A 7,560-nucleotide genomic window follows, 5' to 3' on the forward strand; every position below is an offset into this window, starting at 1 on the left:
AATAAGAAGAGATCTAAAGACGATAAAGGGCGAGAATGTCTCCTTCACTATCGCAGCAAGCGGGCAGCCAGAGAGACGGTATAGGATTACTAATGCTTTCACCAGCCAAGAAATAGGCCTATCACAGTACACCTACCCCATCGCCAAGCTGATGGATAAATATGTGCACCTGCGCCAACTACCTATCCCGCTCATAGACGGTGCCACCCCGACCCTGCTGATAGGCTCCGACCATGCAGACCTCATAGTCCCGATAGACCGGGTCCACACAGGACCCAGAGGCTGTCCTGCAGCAGTCGAGACCTGCCTAGGATGGACATTACAAGGCCCCCTCGCTAAGTCTCTTAACCGAACAGCAGCCACTAACTGCCTCCACTCCAGAGTGACAGAAGAAGACACCACTCTCCTACAGCACGTCGAGAGGCTATGGACACTAGAGACAATGCCCTTTAAGAACGAAAGGAAAGACATTCGTTCCAAGGAAGACATTTACGCTATAGCCCTCCTCGAGCAAGGGACAAAGAGAGTCAACGTCAACGGAGTGATGAGATACGCAACTCCACTCCTGAGGCGAGAGGGTATGCCTACCTTTCACGCCACAAAAGAAGCGACGGAGCGGTATCTATTGAACACAGAGCGGCGCCTAGCCAGAGACCCCGCTCAAGAGACTGTGTACCGCGCTGAGATTAACAAGCTAATCACAGCGGGACACATAACGAAAATTGACATTAAAGAGGCCGATCAGACGACCGAATCATGGTACGTGCCGCACCACAAGGTCCACCACAACGGCAAGGATCGTATTGTGTTCAACTGCAGCTACCAGATCGGATCACAAAATCTGAATAAAGAGCTCTTGCCCGGCCCAACACTCGGCCCCTCTCTACTAGGCGTGTTACTACGTTTCCGCCAGGACAAGGTGGCCATCAGCGGAGATATCAAAGGGATGTTCCTGCAGGTGAGACTAGTGGAGGAGGACAAGCCCCTGCTGCGGTTCCTATGGAGAGAGAGGATCGGATTTGAGCAACCAGCCATCTATCAATGGGAAGTCCTCCCTTTCGGAACCACATGCAGCCCATGCTGTGCTACGTTTGCACTGCAGAAACACGTCGCAGAGGACCCAGCAGCAGATGAAGAGGTCCGACAAAGTGTAGGAAATAGTTTCTACGTGGACAACTGTTTGCAAAGCGTCTCGACGCCAGAAGAAGCCGAGGCTCTTCTACTCAAGCTCCGCGCCTCCCTGATCAAAGGCGGCTTTGATCTCAGGCAGTGGGCCAGCAGCGACCCGCAAGTATTGCGCAGCCTCTCCCCCGAGGACAAGGCAGCGAGCAGCGAGACCTGGATGGCGACCATCCCAGGAGAAGCCCAAGAAATGACACTAGGACTAGTCTGGCGCTTCAAAACAGACTCGCTCCATTATAGACACAAACCCCTGACCAAGGAGCAGGGAAGGTCGACGGCACTACCGACCACCAGACGGAGTGTATACAGAACACTCGCCAGACAATATGACCCGTTGGGATGTATTCTACCTTACACCACCAGGGCAAAGATGATTGTAAGAGCGTTATGGGACAAGGACCAGGGCTGGGACGACCCCATACCCGAACACCTTGCATCCACATGGAGAGAGTGGGAGACGGAACTCCGCTCACTCCCAGGTGTTAACATACGCCGCAGCTACTTCCCACCCACAGTGAGGCCAGAGACATGCAAGATGGACCTGCACGTCTTCAGCGACGCCTCCGAAGTAGCCTACGGTTCGGTGGCCTACTTGCGTGCCCAAGAGGAGGGAGGAGAAATACATACTGCTTTCATCCTGGCTCGCTCAAGAATAGCCCCACGAAAGCAACAATCTATCCCGCGTCTAGAGCTCTGCGCAGCCCTAGCAGGAGCGCAGCTCGCCACGTTAATCCAACGTGAACTCACCATTCCGGTGCAAAGAACAATCTTGTGGTCAGACTCCACGACAGTACTCACATGGATCCGGTCTGATTCGTGCAGATACAAGGTCTTCGTGGGAGTCAGAGTCACAGAGATTCAAGAGTTAACAGAAGTAGCGAGCTGGAGGTATGTGGACACAAAACACAACCCAGCTGACGTCATCACCCGGGGAATGTCCCTGGATGACCTCACCCGTCACAACCTCTACAGTGACGGACCAGAGTTTCTCAAGCTCCCGGAAGGCGAGTAAAGAGGAGGCCGAAAACAAGAAATCTATGTTCTGTGGATTGAACACACTCGTCTCCACAGACCCCGACATAGACGATTGCCTCACCCTAGAGAGTGCGCAGCTAAAGACATTTCTGTGGCACCACCCAGAGGTTCAGCCCACTACTGACATTTCAGCAGCTGACTACGAAGAAGCAGAACTTCTTCTACTACAACGAGCCCAGAGAGACTCGTTCCCCGACGAGCTAGACTGTCTACAGGGAGCAAAGCCCGTCCCATCAGACAGCAGACTGCTCCACCTAGCACCCGAGAGCGACACCCAGAGTCTCATCAGAGTGGGTGGTCGTATGCGGAGAGCCCCAGACTTACCGGATGACGTCAAGTACCCGATAGTCTTGAACAGCCGACACAAGGTCACAGAGCTGATCATAAAGAAATACGACGAGGATGTGCACCACGCCGGGGCAGAGAGAGTCTTCGCGGAGATCAGACGTCGTTATTGGATACTGCAAGGGAGAGAAGCAGTGCAGCGCTTCCAGCGAACCTGTCTAGACTGTCGTAAGTGGCGAGCGCAGCCCAGTATACCCCGGATGGCTGACCTACCTCCCTGTCGCCTCCGACTCGGCGACAAGCCCTTTCACTCCACCGGTATGGACTGTTTCGGCCCGCTGTATATAAAGAAAGGAAGAGGAACCGAGAAGCGGTGGGGTATTGTATTCAAATGCATGACCACCCGAGCGATACATATCGAACTCCTTCCAACCATGAGCACAGACTCATTCCTTATGGCCTTCCGAAGATTCACATCACGGAAAGGAAAACCGTCTACATTATTGTCTGATCACGGGACAAACTTCAAAGGCGGAGAAAGAGAGCTGAGAGAGAGCTTCCAAGCTATGGGCCCAGAACTTAAGACCCACCTCGCTCCATCCCAGATTGACTTCCAGTTTAATCCCCCGAACGCACCTCACTTCGGTGGAACCTGGGAACGAGAAGTACGTTCCATCAAGACAGCCCTGTACGCCGTGCTTGGGGCCCAGACCGTGGCGGAAGAAGTCTTAATGACAGTCCTCACGGAGATCGAGGGAGTATTGAACTCAAAGCCCCTCGGTTACGTCTCAAGTGATGTAGCAGATGTCGACCCAGTCACCCCCAACACACTCTTGATGGTGCGGCTGGACCCCGCGCTACCCCAGACAATGTACAGGCCTGAAGAAGCGAGCGGCCGAAGAAGGTGGAGGTACAGTCAAGTATTGGCTGACAAGTTTTGGAACAGCTTCCTACTCCACTACCTACCTACATAACTTATGATTAACAAAGCAAGGCATTCGTTTTGTTGCATTAACGTTATATTACTATTGCTATCGATAAATCTAGGTGTTCTAAAATCTATTGCTATTGGTAAGAGAGACTATAATAAGTTGGTGTCTCGGAAAACGAGAGCCCTGATCGCGGAGTTTCAGGAAGTAAACAAGAAAAATGAGAGCTTCCGATTGGTCATTTGCTTTATTTCCCATGAAACCAGTCACTTCACTCTACTGTGATTGGACCGTTGGCTTGAGTGCAATGTGGGACTTGTAGTTTTTTAACGATCTTGCAGCGGAGGAAAAAAAAGACAAGAGAGGCTATAATCTGTATTCGCACAGCGTGCGCGTAATTGATTTTTACCGTTCGCATACAAATATTTTTAGGGGCCTGCTTATGAACTACACGTCTACACGCCACACGGCGGGCAGCCCTCTAAGTGTCATGCGCCAAAGGTAAAAACAGACCGCCCCTGGCGGGCGGCGGGCTTTAGTTTCGGTCCCTGCCCACACAGTTTAATACCTGACAGTTTTGAACCTGAAAGGCAATAGACAGAGTAAAATAATACAGTGCAATAGTAGAATAGAATAGATAGTAAAATTATGCAATAGAATGGACAGAGTAAAATAGTGCTCCAGTACAATCAACAGCGGGGTGTATTAGAAGGCTATGGTGAAGAGGTACGTTTTTAGCTTATTTTAAAAAATATTAAGAGATCTAGCTTCCCTAATGTCTATAGGTACAGTAGTGTGTTCCATAACTTTGGTGCATAGTTTGCAAAGGCTGCATCCCCGATTTTCCTTAGACTGTGGCTTGGAACAAAACAGAGGATATGGAGAGGGCTTCAGCGTTCTTATTTTGTTTCAGGTAGGTGCTCTTTGGATTAAATCCGGGGTAGGATTCGCTTATAAAAGAAAGGTTGAGATCCAAGGCAGCTCTACAATTTTTTTAAAAAGCCTTTAATTATTGGCTTACATTATTTAGAAAAATCTTTTAAAAAAACCAACATGTTTCGGCCTACATGGCCTTCTTCCGGGTGTTGTAGCTGTGACAAAAACAATACTGTGACAATACTGCGACCTTCAATAGACCAGTAGTAGATGATCGCAATGTTCTAGGAGGCACATAGTTGACTAGAGAATTTGCAATGTAGCTTGGTCCTGTTCCATTTAGTGCTTTGTATATAAGGATAGGGCTGGGGGCGATATGACGATATTATATAAATATCGGGTACAGTTCATTAACGATACACTTTTTAAACGTATCGTGGATATCGTGATGTTTTACCAAAGAGGATTGTGTTGCGTCAATCTGGTCCACACGTTCAAACTTTTGAACAACGCCGCACCACACACACACTACTGCATCAAAGTTACTACTTATGATTAACAAATGCATTCGTTTTGTGGCATTAACGTTATATAGTTACACGTTCAATAACATCAGCGTATTTACCCGAACATAGCAACGTCCGAGGACAACCTAGATAGATAGCAAGCATTACTCGTTCATATCTCAGCCCGTGCTGAGTAAGTTGTGCCCATTCTGCGGTCTGTTAATAAAGTTTTCAATCAGACAGATGTATGGAAAGGCTTTTATTATAACATTCGTTGCAGTAAAATCATTATGCCTCATTTAGTCATCCTGCGGAGCTAAAAGCTAAACGTCGGCCGCGGGGAGCTAACGTTGTTGATGTTGTTGAGCTCTCGTCAAAATCAATGGCGGACAAAGGCGGAAGTAAAACATGAATACGCCCTTGCCGATTGGTGCTAAGAACAGCAGGGCGGGTGCAAGCGGTGTGACGTAATTGGCAGACTCGACTGTCAATCAAAATTATTCTGTTTGCCGTCTGAATGAATTAAAACTTTATTAACAGATTGCAGAATCGGTACAATACAGTACAGCTCAATACAACAACAGTGAACTGGAGGATGAAGACCAGAAAAAGACTTTCGGCTTTTTTACATAAGGGTCCTCCATTTTCAATTCATCAAAACATTTAGAGACATACAAATATACAGTAGTTTCATAAAAATGCTAAAATGCTATTTATTGATTGATTGATTGATTTAAAACTTTATTAACATATTGCAGAATGGGTACAGTACAGCTCAATACATACAATTGTTAAGGGGATGCAGACCAGAGAAAGACTTTCGTCTTGTTTACATCAGGGTCCCCCATTTTCAATTCATCATATTTCATATCTAAATCATATAATATCTCATTGCTAAATATATGCAATATATAATCTAATAATCCAATAATCTAAATCTAATATATAATATAAAAATGCTAAATGCATGGGTATTTTATTTTGTCTTTAATGTTAGCTTGCAAACTCAAATACTGTCTTGGTAAGCCTCATACTGAATTGTTTGGGGGAAAAAAGAAAAACATTGTCATGTGTATCGTGTATCGCCGAAAGGTCAGAAAAAATATCGTGATATCATATTTAGGCCATATCGCCCAGCTCTATATAAGGAGGAGGACCTTGAAATCAATTCTAAATGTTACCGGAAGCCAGTGTAGGTTAGCTAATACAGGACTGATGTGGTCTCTCCTCTTGGTTCTAGTTAGTTGCCGAGTTTTGAATGAGTTGGAGTCGTTCTGTGTTTTTGGGAGGTCAGTGAGGAGTGCATTACAGTAGTCAAGTCGGCTTGAGATAAAGGCATGGATCAGTTTTTCAGCGTCTTTTTGATTTATAAACGAAAACGGCCGTACCTTAGCTATGTTTCTAAGGTGGAAAATGATGTTTTTGTAACCTTGTTGATGTGTGATTTAAAGGGGACATGCATTGCTATTCCTAGCACTATTTGGGCAACTTTTCACAATTCATGTGAGTCTATGGAACACCTCTGTAAGGTTTTATAAAAAAAAAAATTCATTATTTTATATTTCTAATCAAGTACTCAAAAGCCACATTTTTCTCACTTTGGATTTCAGGCTGTGTTGGCCTGGCTCCACCCATAAGCACTTGTGACAGTCATCCACACAGTCTGCGAGCGGCAGACAGATAGAGAGAGACACGGAGCACTGTGTAAACAAAGCTGCGTGTGTGAGATAAGCAGGTCCCCTTCTCTCTCTCCCTCTCCTGTTTGAGGAAGTGTTCCACTGTGCGCTACAGCCAGGGGAGGAAATTAGGCCATTTTACTCACGAAATGAGAGTATTCTTTATGTTTGGCGAGTGATTCATGAAGAGCACTCGCCACACTGGTGAGTAGTAAACAAAACAAAAAAATCATTCTGCAATCTGCTGATTCGCTCACTGGCACAAGCCGAACTCTGACTCCCCCCTTATGATTCCTCCCATTTGTGCCTCATAATAATCCATAACCAATGAACATCATCGTTGGGCTCTAAGCTCCTCCAATGAACACTCATTTTCTAGAAGATGCCGCCCATCTAGGGGAAGTGGATAGACCACTGCATGCAGACCTACAGACTCCTGTCACCGGCTTGACAACGTAGACAAACTTAGACAAAAACACATCAGTGGATGAAAATAATTGCACGTAGAGTCGTCGCTTTCGGACATCAGTGCGGTCTGACATGGGGGCGAACAACAGCACGCGACGCGTCTCCTTCGAGTCGGATGAGAATGACAAGTCAACCAGCATTAGCCGGCTAGCTACCTAGCATGTAACAAGCTACCATAACGCGCATTCAACATAGTGGACGACTATACTGAGCGGCTTTGCTTAAATGCAGCCGAGTGACATTTTATTATTACCGAATTATTACCGGGTTTCCCCCCATATCACCACTATTTATGGCTGGTAAAAAATCTGTTTGGCTGGTAAAAAAAATCATATACACGCCAGTTGGCTGGTAAGCCAAAAAGTTAGTTTCCTCCCCTGGCTACAGCCATAGACGGGGCGTTAGTTATGCTCCCGAATCGAGAGAGAGATAGAGAGGGGGTGAGAGAGAGACGACAGCACGACGCACGTATGTGTGCTCTGTCGCGAGGGTGTGTAAACTAAGCAGGGGCAGACAGCTGAGAGAGATCGCTCAGAGAAACACAGCGTATGAGCCTCTCTCTCTATCTGGTTCTCCCTCTCTCTCGCTCGCTCTCTGTCAAAC

The sequence above is a fragment of the Notolepis coatsorum genome (genome assembly GCF_963971535.1).
Source record: "Notolepis coatsorum genome assembly, chromosome: 15".
Lineage (NCBI taxonomy): Eukaryota > Metazoa > Chordata > Actinopteri > Aulopiformes > Paralepididae > Notolepis > Notolepis coatsorum.